Source organism: Antechinus flavipes, chromosome 5 (assembly GCF_016432865.1).
Source record: "Antechinus flavipes isolate AdamAnt ecotype Samford, QLD, Australia chromosome 5, AdamAnt_v2, whole genome shotgun sequence".
Classification (NCBI taxonomy): Eukaryota; Metazoa; Chordata; class Mammalia; order Dasyuromorphia; family Dasyuridae; genus Antechinus; species Antechinus flavipes.
In genome coordinates, this window is record NC_067402.1 from 253252276 (window position 1) to 253265384 (window position 13109).

The 13109-nt window shown below is 34.3% G+C and overlaps 1 protein-coding gene across 8 annotated transcripts in view; it reads left to right on the top strand.

Moving 5' to 3' along the window:
• LRRIQ1 (leucine rich repeats and IQ motif containing 1) overlaps window positions 1-13109 on the top strand; it is a 323563-nt gene that overhangs the window by 168696 nt on the left and 141758 nt on the right. The gene's annotated exons all lie outside the window — the stretch shown is intronic.

Sequence of the window (13109 nt, forward strand, 5' to 3'; positions counted from 1 at the left end):
TGTGTCTTCATTTGAACTAGGGAGGTTACAAAAAAGCAGACATTTAGCGGAACAGATAGACACCTTGTTTCAAGAGATTTCTAAGCACTAAATTTTGATCTATTGAGTCGAAAGTATTTTATTTCTTTCTTAGCTCACCAAGCATTGCAGGTTCTTGAATTCTTTGTGCCTTTCATTTAATTGGTATAGAAATATGTAAAGATAAGGGACACTATAGAAAATAGTTTATAAAAAGCTTAATTTCTTCTCACATTTTCATAAATAATATGATTAGATATCTGATTTTGGTAATGACTTGATAAACTAGTAGATCATGCTGAAAATGCTTTTAATAATGGTTGACATTTTGACCAATAGTCATTAGATGTTTTTGGTCATCTTTTTTATGTATAATCTATATAGTCAGGGAGTGTGCTCATAGCTCCTACCCACAAAGCTTTGGAACATGATTGATTATGGAAAAACAAAACAAGACAGAAAGGTTTTATTCTCCTCCAGTCCCATTCACATGACAGTGATTTAGGCCATTAATTCCTCAGAGAAACTGCCTGTCTTTTCACTAGTTGGTGTGGAAGGAGACACAGAGAGCCAAGTAAATGAATACATAAAAAGAGAGAGAGAGAGAGAGAGAGAGAGAGAGAGAGAGAGAGAGAGAGAGAGAGAGAGAAAGAAAGAGAGAGAAAAGAAAAGAAAAGGAAGTTGAAGAGTAGAAACATGCCATATCGATGATTGGGGGAAAGAAAGAACTCCACAGGAATAAGTTGGGGGGGAGAGGAGAGAAACAGAGAAAAAAAAAAAGGGAGAGGGAGGGAGAGACAGACTAAGAGACAAAGAGACAAAAAAAGGAAGATTGACTGTCAATTCTACTGAGAGGGTACTTGAGAGCATTACAGCTCCCCATGGAAATGACGGGGAGAAAGACTGAAGAGAAATGAGTTTAGGAGGAAACATTTTTGTATTAGGTTCACACACATATGCGCGCGCACACACACACACACATACACACACACACACACACACACACACACACACACTCTTGTTTATTTGTTTATTTTTGGAGAGGGGCAAGCAATCAGAGTTGATTTGCACAAGGATAAAATGTCATATCTGAGTTTGAATTTGAATTCAGGCCTTCCTGACTCTGAGACCAGTGCTTTATCCATTGTGCCCTTATTGGAGGTACTCTTCTAATATCATGTTTAAAGTTCTGTAGCATAATGCTGGGAACATAGTAGACACTTTCTAAATGTTGCTTTTTTTATTGCAAATATTGTAAATCCTTTTGTGTAACTGACCTGAAACAAAATCAGCAGACATGGTTTCCCTGGAGTGAATGGAAGCTATGATATGATCGGATAAACTCATACTCAGATTAAGACAAATGCAACAACAAAATGCTGATAATGAGAGAGCTTAGTGGTTATTTCAGACTGCTCCTTAAGTCCTTAGTATTAGGTGGTGTGAATAAATCCTGAATATTGGATTAATAGCATTTCTTCTTTACTGTTAAATAGGAACTAATCACAACTTCCTTGCTTGATCACATTTATAAATAATAGCAATTATGATTTTTCCAATTGTTCATTATATGACATTTGTAATGTTCTCCTTAGTTCGGTTTCCCTGGGGGTCTCTGGGAGCAGCCTTCATTTCAGTTCAGTAATCACTACACGAGGAACCAGGGGTTAAAGCCCAAATCCTTTATTATCTCTTTCAAAGTTCTATCTTCTTCACTTGGGGCTTGGCTATTTTTCTTAGAGGCCTATCTCTCTCCTTGGTTCCAAGAGCTTGAGTTCTCACTGTCTTCTCTGCCCTCTGAATCTTTCTGAATCAATCCTGGCTGAAGCTCCTAGCTTATATGCTCTACACTGAGTGTAACCAATCATTATATCACTAGGAAACCATTATTTGTTGTAAGATTAAATCAATCATGCTGAATTTAGAGAACATCATGCTAAATTAGATAACTATTGTCTCTATCAATTCCATTGACTTTAGTACCTTGTAAGAATCCTTTGTTTCAAATTCAGAGTTCTGGCCCATAACAGACTTTGAGAGAAAACTCTCTCAAAGAGGTTTTGAATTTTTATCACATCTCTTATGCATTTCTTCTGAATATAGTTGGTCTTGTCCAACTGTTTTTTCCGACTTCATCTTCTTAAGGAATATTTCTTATTCCTCAAATTGCACATTGGGTGCCATATCCAAAATAATCATGAAAATAAATCAAGTAGAAAAATGGCATATCCTGTTTGATTTTTTATCTTTTAGTTGTCCTCCCATTGGTCTCATCTATAATTATTCTTGGAATGATCTGTCTCAGCTCAGACTCATGCACAAAACTTTCTACTACAACGGTGGAGAAACTGAGGCAGGATAGAGATTACAATTTAATATTTTATTTGAAAGGAAGAGATTTACCGGGACCAAATGTATCCATGGTTTGGTCCCAGGGCTGAATAAGATTATCGTCTCCATCCAGCAGTAAATGTCGGATACAAGATTCTTTTATAGGGTAACAAGAATGGTGACATAACGGGGGAGGTACCTAGGATAGGGGATGACCTAATTGGGGTAAGCACCTAGGATGAGGATGACATAATGGAGGCAGGCACCAAGGATGACATAATGGAGGAAGGTACCGGAGAGGCGTCTGATATTCTAATGATATCTAATATTTAAGACCTTTATCCTATCAAACATTAAGAGGGAATCTGGTATAACCTGAGGTAGAGTAACTGAGTAGGATAATTAAGGGAAACTGGGTCAGGACATTAAAAGGGAACTGTGGCACAATACTACAAATGTGTTTTCCCTTATTTTGCTCTTAGCTATATCTTGAAATGATAGTACTTGCAATCTTCCACTATCCTTTTCTGTACCTTTTTGCAATTGAGGGTTATAATATTCTAAACTGGATGTCTGTTGTCACATTCTCCCACCTCTCAATTTAATAAGTGCCCCAAACGTTAGTTGGCTGAGGCCAATTCCTGGACACTCTCAGTTCTATTATTATAACTCTTACTTACATTATTACTTTATAACATCAGAAGCAGAGATGATCTGAATGTCTTTTTTCTGTAATCATTTCCACTTATTCAGCATTCATAGGGCAGATTGGAGTCATATGCAGTCTTCTCATCTCATGTTATCTTACAATTTGGTACTAATTTTGACCAAGGATCTTACTACTCAATTATCTGACTGCACAGATAAGTCAGAGATGATTCACACATTGGTAAATTAGATATTTTTTGCCTCTTAAAAGAATATAAATTCATTTCTTGTGGTGTTGCTAAATGACAGGTCATGTCTAACATTTGACTAAGCTTAAAGAAATTTATTATATTATTATAGGTAGAAAATCACAGTACATATAGACAAAATATACATGTATTCTACAAGCCTTTGATCTTTTTTATTTATCTCTAAGTATTTTTCCATGTATTTTTTACCATCCTTCTCTGTGCTCACAATCAATGGAAAACCTGCCAAACTTCAACCAAAATCAGTGAACCTTTGAAAAAATTTAAAACTCTTAGAAAAATCAAATAGAACAACCCAATAATTTTAAATAGTGCACTTTATTGCCAGGCTGTCTTCTTTTTATCCCTTATCTGTCTCTGAATCATATGATTGCTCTTATCAACTGGGAATCAAGGAAGTATATTGATATTGAAGAGAGTGATGTCATTCAGGGTTTCACAATTGGGACAGGCTTATAATTCTCTGTTTTTGATAGACAACTGGACTTTGGCAAGGCAGGTGGTCAATTGCATGGGATCCCCTTACCTACGAAGAGGAGAGTTTCATTTCTAAGAGTTTCACAGTGAGAAGATGTGACCATCTAGGTTTTAGATTCCTGAATTACAACATTCCTGGAGTACAAAATTGATCAAATAATTGAATGGTCTTTGGGTGGGCCATTTCTCTGCTTGGACATGTGGCACATACTAAGTCTTAGTATTAAAGAAAAAACTATATGTAGGATGTCAACTGTTAAATATCACCTGCATGTTGCATACAGGATGACTGTTATGAGATATTTTGAAATATCCTAAATAATAAACATTTATAATGATCATAACATGATAATATGTAATAATATAACATTATATAGCAATGTAAATTTGCCAAGGTACTTTATGTAAATCATCTCATATATAAATCATCTCATTTGATCATCCTCAAAATAATCTTTTGAGCAGGTGTATTTTGTCCCTATTTTACACATGAGTTAAATGACTTGATCAGCACATATATTTGTATATATCTGGACAGTTCAATCCCTGTTCCAAGGATAGACTCCCTTCTACCTCTTATTTTTGTCTTTTGAAACTTTTCTTCAAGACCTAGCTTAGGAGCAACCTTTTTCATGAAGTGTTCCTGATCCAACTAGAAAAAATTGATCACTTTTCTACAATCTAGAATAAAATATTCCTGCCCATGCATTTTTTTTTTTAAATTTTGGTGAGCCTGAGCAAGCCAGTTCATGATAAATTAGGCAGTAGCTTAACCAGTCTACTTGGGACCCAATTCCCTTCATTGATTAAGCTATAGTAGATCCTCTGATATTCTCTGAACCTACCAGGAAATTGGGCAAATCTAAGTACAGTATTCTACCTACATTCCCTACTAGTCTTAATAATATTTTGTGTCTCCTCCTTTTACCTGCTTTCTCTCACGAAACAACCACATGCATCCTATTCCAAAGAAACATACATAGTTCTGAACTTAAACTGAGAAGACCACAGATATTATGAGTCACGCAGAGGACTGCAATTAATTTTATAGTATCTTCACATATTTGGTTCTTAATTTAGTGATTAAGTATGCCAGAAATCTCATGCTACCTCTAGTGCTATTTGAAACCACTAGGTCAAGTAACCTAGGAGATCAAAGTAATCTAAATTCAAGCCAGGAAAAATTATGAATTCCTCAAAAAAACAAAACAAAACAAAAACAAAACAAAAAAACAACCCAACATAACTTGTCCCACATTGTTTTTGGTAGTGTTAGAAGAAGAAAACAGTGCTTACTATGTTCTAGGTACTGTGCTAAAATCTAATAGCAATATAATCTCATTTGCTCTTCCTTGACAATCCTCCAAAAATGCTATGATTATCCTTATTTTACTGTTGAGGAAGTTAAGGTAAACAAAGGTCAAATGACTAGCCCAGAGTCACATAATTAATAAATGCCTGATTTGAATTTAAATTCAGGCCTTGACTCAAAGCTGAGCCCTCTTATACACTATACCTCCTGAATACTTCTAAGGCATAATCATATTATCAGGTAGGCAGCTAGTGAGCTTAGTGTCTAAAGACATATCCTTGGAATTAGGAAAATTTTTGAATTCTGAAGCAGAGTATTATTATAAGCACTCTCTTTTATATAATATAATGGTTCTCTCTGGGAGCAGGTTTCTCAGGGAGGTTTTCTGGAGGCAGCTTTAGTTTCAGTTAAAAGTAATAATCACTCCAAATGCAGCCAGATGTTAAAAGTTCAGATCTTTTATTGCTTCCTCCAAGATAACCCGGTTAGTTTTCTTGGTGGCCTATCTCTCTGCTTGGTTTCAAGAGCTCCCTCTGAATGTCTCCAAATCCAAAGGTTTGTCCTTCAGCCTCCAGCCAGCACAAAGGTGGAAAATGGAATGAATCTGACTTCGCCTATGAGAGTGGGCTTCTTCTGAACTAACCCTGACTGGCTCACTGAAGCTCTCTTTATGCTGGGTGTAAAAGGTTGACTCCTCCTCTGAGGGAGGGATTAAGGGAGGTGTGAATTCACAAAGTTAAAAACTTAACTTTATGAATTTCCCATACTTGTGAACTCCAATGAGTACTTAAATACATTAGTGAGTTAGAGAATTTGCTAAGTACCATACTAAATTAGATAATTATTGTCTCTATCAACTCTAATGAGTTAACACTTTGTAAGGATTCCAACACAAGAATGTTTTATTTTAGATTGTAGAAAAGTGATCACTTTTATCTAGCTGAATCAGGAATACTTCATGGAAAAGACAGCTCCTGAGCCGGGTCTTGAAGAAAGAATTTTAAACAGAGAGGAGACATAGAAGAAAGAGTCTATTCTTGGAATAGAGATTTACCTGAGCAGATATACACAAAAGAAGGTCTATAACAACTACCTAATATTGATGAGGACGCCTAGTTTTTGGGGTTCCCTTTCAGGGAACCAAAAATATGAGGTTTAGGTTTTGGGATTCCCTTTTTAGGGAGCCCAATGATGTCTAGATTTAGGGAACCAAAATGAGATTGGGATATCTAGTGGTCAAGGAGTTAAATGATAAGGTCTAGTGGCAGATTCGGGGTTCAGGGAACCAAATGGAGAAGTTTGGCTCCCCTACCCCCTTGGGATTTGGCGCAAGGATAGGGAGTTTTGGGGAACTGCCTTCTGGTGGCGAAGGGATTCTCTGTAAAGGAATTTGCAAACCCAAAAACCTAGATTGATAAGAAAGGTTTATTATAGGGATTGGGAAGTAAGGTTAGAAATACCGACAGAGAGGCATAAAGTCTCATTAGGGAAATAGATGAAGATAAAGAGAGGGAACACTAGAAGAGAATATTATTTCAGTGGGCAAAGGCTTCCTTGGCATAGTCTAGCATAGCCTGGCATGTTCAGAATCTCTGTAAAAGAAATGAGTTTTCAATTGCCATTTTTATAAGCAGGTGTTTGGCTGCAAGAGAGGCCTGCTTCCCCTCCCAATGAAGCTGGTGGGTGGAGTTGAGTTGAATAGAAAATCTTTAATTGAATAGGGTTGGAATTCTTTTAGCTCAGGACTGAACCAACCCCACCTAGATAACAGAATGAAACTGTTTATTATGTTTCCCTGGGGAGGAGAGGAAGGGTTTCCCCTCACTGAGGCAGAGTTGAAAGAGATTTTCTCCTTCAAGGAGTTTTAAAGTTTTGGGGTCCCTTCTTCAATATGACTAGAACATTGAGTTTGCAAAAAGTGAAGCTAAAATAAAGATGTAAGACTAAAAATTGCAGATTGGAAGTAAACAGTGGTGAAAATGAGCTTTTCCTCTTCAACTCTCCTCATTCTTTGGTGACCTTATTTTGGAGTTTTTTCTATTTTCTTTCCCCTGTTTTATAATTATTTTTGTACTTCTCATTTTCCTCAAATTGTAAACTTCTTGAGAGCTCATGTTTTGTTACCTACATTTGTCCCCCATGACTTATGATGAAGGTTCTCCCCACACAGATAGTTAATAACTTTCTGAATTGAAGTAAGGTGAAAAATTTTTGAATTAGATGGAAGAAATTTAGAGGTCATCTAATTCAACTTTCTCATTTTACAGATGAGGAAACTGAGGATTAAAAAGAGTGAATGACTTCTGAAAGGCATACATGTAGTAAATTGCAGGAATGTGAGTTTAGTTCAGTTTTCTTATTCCAAATTTAGTTCTTTTCCCATTGAAATTCAATTTTATATAATTGCAAACATGTAAGGCTTTAAACGTCAAAATCCCAAAGCTAGGGATTTTAAAAATTGAATTCTTAACTTTCTTAATTTGGTGAATGGAATGTGAAACCTGCACTTAAGCTTATAACTTTGGACAGTTATGTCAAGAAATCAGTTATTGGAAAAGGGAGACCAGAAGCTGAGAGAAGGGTTAGGAAGCAATTAAAATGGTCTGAATGAGATAAAGGTCTGAGGTTGGATGTAGTTGTATCTATCAAAAGTATAAAATGACTGAGATATTGCACAGAAAAAATTGATCATTCTTGAAGTGATATTTGATATTCCCATATTCAGAGGAAGAGAAACCAGCGCAAGAACTAAAAAAGAGCTAGTAAACAATAAAAAAGGAAAATAGAAATAGAATAATGTTTTAGAAAGGGTAAAGAGTATCTAGAAAGAGATATTCATTTGTCTTAAATGCACCACAAATGTCAGGAAGGATGGGTAAGGAGAAAAGTAATTGGATATGATGGAGCAACATTCATGAATATGTAGATCATGATTTTAGCACTAAATGTAGAGTAGTTGTCAGATTAGGAAGTCCGTCCAGGTCATTGCAATGACAATCTCCTCCTTTTCTCCCTTTCCTCCTCCCCTTTTCTTTTTGTGTTCTCACTCCTCCAAAATGCACTCTTATTGCCAATTTGGATTCTCAGAGGATCAGTGGCTACTACTCAGGGTCTTAAGGAAAACACTTATAGGTAGCTATGCCTGTGATTCTACCTCATGATCCTTAATCAGTGCGTTTCTCATTAATAAATCAGAAATTTTAATTCTTTTTAACAAACATTTCTCTTCCTCCAAACATTTAAAAAAAAAAAAACCTTCAAAAACATTTATTCAAAATACAAAGCAAGAAAAATATTACATAATGTTGTACCAACAAACCTAGCACATGGCATCCATAGAAAGAATAAATACTTTATATTGTGACACACATGCTAAGAACACACATGGCTAGAGCAACTGACAATTCCAAACTATGGGTCTTGATGCCTTTTTTCAAAGGATGTTTTCACAGAGTTCACTGATGGAAGTGCCATCCATGTTGAAAAATTGGTTCACTGCTGCTCCTCTGCTGAGACAAGTCTCTTTCCTCCTATGCTATTTCCTCTTTTTTTCAGAAAAAAAGAGATCCCTTTAGCATGGGATTTTTAAAAAACCTCTACTTTTGAACTATGAAAGATTTTCATCTCTTAAGCAATAGGTGGCAGTGTATAACTTATCTTTCACCAACATTCATTGTTCAGGGCTGGGTCCTCTCAATGAAAGAACTCTCTCAAAGTTATAATGATCAACCAGTATATTTAATAAATCCACATCGTTGACGACTATGCTATATCCAGTCAATCTATATTTGTCTTGTAATCATAAAATTCTAGGGTCAGAATTCTGCAGATGTTAATTCTAAAGTTCTCCCATAAAATCCCATAAATACAGGTGAGCAGCTGAGAAACTGAAACTGTCTTTGCCCTGTGTTAAGCCATCATCTTTTTAAGCTTTCTTAGTGGTGTGGTTTTTTTTTTTTTTTTTAACATGAAGATCATCCTACATTTGTTTTTATCCTTTTTAATCAGCAAAATGGCCAGCATCTAAAGGGGACTCATAATTAAATTTGCAATAGTAACTAACATTCATTATAAGTAAAATGTCTGATGCTGGTGTTATATCACTGTGATATATAGTGGAAACTACAAACACTTCTTAAGCAGTTCACCCAGGCTTTATTTCATACATATAAAAGTGATGCAGAATTAGCAGTGGTTATTGGGGATGAGCAGAGAAAGAGCTGAATCCAAGATAATGACAAAAATCTCGCTAGAATGTGGACATTTAGAATCTGATATATGTTCACATATGTTGTGGGTTTATATCCAATCACCATGTAGAACATCAGTCTAGTGAGGATAACTTAAAAATTTAAAAGTCTTCCCGATAGTGTATAGAGTATGATACTTTATTTTTTCTCTTCCTCATTATCTCCTATGGATATATTCTTTTACCATGTTTGTATTTTCCAGGATAATCCTTGCTATATTTGCAATATCTTGGAGAAATAGGTCTGTGAATATCTATCTATCTATCTAGACATATGTGTAGAAAAGATTTTAATATAGACATAAAATAATGAATTTCCATAATATTTGATGTTTGCCTTTTATAGTCTTAAGGCACAATTTAAATCTCTGTGAATATCTATCTATCTATCTAGACATATGTGTAGAAAAGATTTTAATATAGACATAAAATAATGAATTTGCATAATATTTGATGTTTGCCTTTTATAGTCTTAAGGCACAATTTAAATCTCTTCTGACCAAGATTGTAAGTATATAGCTAGAACTCTCTCCCTGTCTCTGTCTCTCTATACATACATATACTTATATATATGTAAGTTGTGTGCATATATACACAGAAACATACACACACACATATATATAATATGTATATATGTATAATGTATATGTTTTATATTTATATTGATTTCAGTAACTAGAAAAACATGTTGATAAATTTCCCTTCAAACATTTTAAACATTTATATAGTAAGGAAAATCTGAATAAGTTTTTTAAGCAGTCACTGAGGATTATATAAATCTCTAGTGGTAAACATAATAGAATAACATACATTTTAGAAAGCAGTGATATGTTTATTGTTTTTGGCTATAATAAATGACATTGTGGTATGATACAGTTTTTCAGACATTCTTGGTAGTACCAAATGTAAACTTCACATTAGCAAGTTTGACCTTATATAAATCAGTAATACTAGTTGTACTTTTGTTACTTATTGTACTTTATTATATTTCCTAAATAATTCTTTTATCTTTTTTGTGATGACCACGTATTTAAAATCAGCCGGAGTCAGGAATTCAGGTTAAGGGGAAATCTTCAATTTTTATTGAAGTGAAGAGGTGAAAAAGGATTGCGATAGCAATATGGGCAAGAAAGATTGCGATAGCAATATGGGCAGCTGCGACAGGAAGCCAGCTAGCAGAAGGGAATTGGAGATGAAAGGCCATCGCAATGGCAATGCGAGCAGCTGTGTCAAAACGCCAGCCAGCAGTCTCTCCTTCCACTTCCCTTCCCACTCCCTTGCCTCCACCCACCAAAAATGGCATTTCCTATACAACACAATCAGGACTTGCACAAAGAGTGGGTGGGGGCCATTCTTTCTCCAAGCATATATATAATAGACTATGGTCCAATTACTATTTAGCCTCACGTGCTTGGGACCTCAGTGCATCAACTCAAGCCTCAGCCCATTACACTTTTTTAATCAATTAAAATTACCTTTAGGCTTATAAGACATCTCGATGTTCATATAATCACAAAATAAGATTAAAATATATGTTCTTAAATCATATGATTCTAACATGAAAATAAAATAGAAAAACTTGATTTGCCTTAAATTCTAATTTGAATGAGGTCTTCATTTGGCATCAGATTTCATATATTTCTTTCAAGAAGCAGACCCTAATTTGGGAAGCTAACAATGTTACCAGGGCCATTCCTTGGTTACAACAAAGGAGGGTAATTAACTGGGTTTGTACTTTGGGACTCTAGGAAGCAACAAAGGAAACACTGTAGGACAGAGTCAGAAAGGGGATAGCTGTTGCTAAAAAACAACAACAACAACAAAATCCTATTGTGTCTATACACATATAGTATTTATTTGGGTCTTCATGTCTTCTTGATAGCAATGTTTTCTTCTGTCTTTTCAAAGCCATCCTTAAAATTACATGGTTTTTGGTGACATTTCAACACCTTTGTCTCTGTAAGGCTGTTATTGATAATTATTTAACTAAGTTTTACCTGTTCAAGGGTAGGGAGGAATATATTAAGGGAAAGAATGTGAAAGACTAAAAGATTGGCTTTCTAAGAATGGTCTTAGATTTCACCCTATTTGTCAAAGACATAAGGAGGAATTGGATATATTTAAAATTCCCAGTCATTTAAAAAAAATCTCATATCAGATAATATTTTTCTAACTCAGGTATAAAAGATAAAATAACCACTAACTATAGTATAATGGAATGAAACTATTATAAAAACAGAAATTGTTGTTTTCAAATAACCTATTTTCCCATTCATTATAATAGTCATTTTTGCATATACATATTTCTATCTCAGTAATCCTCTACTTAAGGTCTATGATGATGCTTCACAGTGGACTGCAAGAAGTCATCAATTCTCAGAAGTTTTCCCAGCTGGGCATGAGCTCTGGAAAGTTTTACAGATCTCAAAACGATTATTAGTATGGTCCCAGTAAATATACTGTAGGATTCTTCTTTGAATGCCACCCTAGTGGATGATGGAGATGTTTGGCAGTTCGCTGAAAATTTTCTGGCTTAAATTGGTAGATGTAGCATTTATGCTTATGAAATAATGTAAACTTTAAATATTGAATTATATTAATTTTAGACCTCTATATATTGCTATTAAAACATAACATTTAAAAAATAGTTTGTTTCCTTTATTAAAATTATAATAAAAGATTAATTTATATTACCTAGTTGAAAACTGTAGAATTCCCAGTTTGAGAAATGATATAAAATTCCAAAGAAATATTTGGAAATATACACATGATTATATATCATCCTTATTCATTTCAATAGTTGTTGAACAAAATATCTCCTAGGCATATGAATAAAAGAAAGTTATTTTGTTCTAGGATGTTAATCCTGTCCCCAATAACCAATATCAAAAAATGGTTTCCTTAAATTTCATATGATCCCCAAAAATATTAGAAAGATATAAATGGGGAAAATGATTAAGAATGGCTATTTATACTGTTAAATATACAAAACAGTTTTAGAATTAAAAGAACATTTGATCATTATTCAGAGTAACTTCTTATAAGTGAACTGTGATTCTGTTACGTACTTTTCTTAAAGAATCATGCAATCCATATTATATATCATTTAAAATATATACTATCATATTAGACAATCCAAGCAACAAATAGTCCCAGTAATTCTATACTAAATTATCCAATGTTAGGATAACCATCTATCTCAGGTTCTGATTGAGACTGAATAAGCCTAGAAATAAATAAATAGGAGAAAGATGTTCTTAAATTATAGAGAGAAGGGACTTTGGAAGAAGGGCACTGGATCCAGATTAATTCCTTCATATTTTCTGAGAATTTGTGGTAAAAAAACTGAAAAATGAATGAGACAATATTTTCCCTCAGACCTAACAACAACAAAAAAAGAAGGCACATTTTTTTCCTCTCAGGTCTGAGAAAAATATTGTTAGCTAACACAGACCAATTAATAAATTTAGGAGAGAATGTGTCATTATTTGGATATATTTGTTCTATGTATCAATTTGTGTATAATGATTACATGTTATTTCTAATACTTTTTGAAATTATAGCTGTCAAACAGATGAAGGCACTGAACAGGAGCAAAAGTACCATAATTTATTGAAAAGTTACATCTATTATGTTACATCTCAAAAATTGCACAAGACAAAAATGTTCCCTGCAAGGAAAAACTCTGATGTATTACATGAAAACTTTTGCAACCTTCACAGTATATAAGACAGTTTAAAAGAGAATTTGTAAAAGTTATCTAAATGAAACTTGATTTTATCAGCATACTTTTGGACATTTCTTA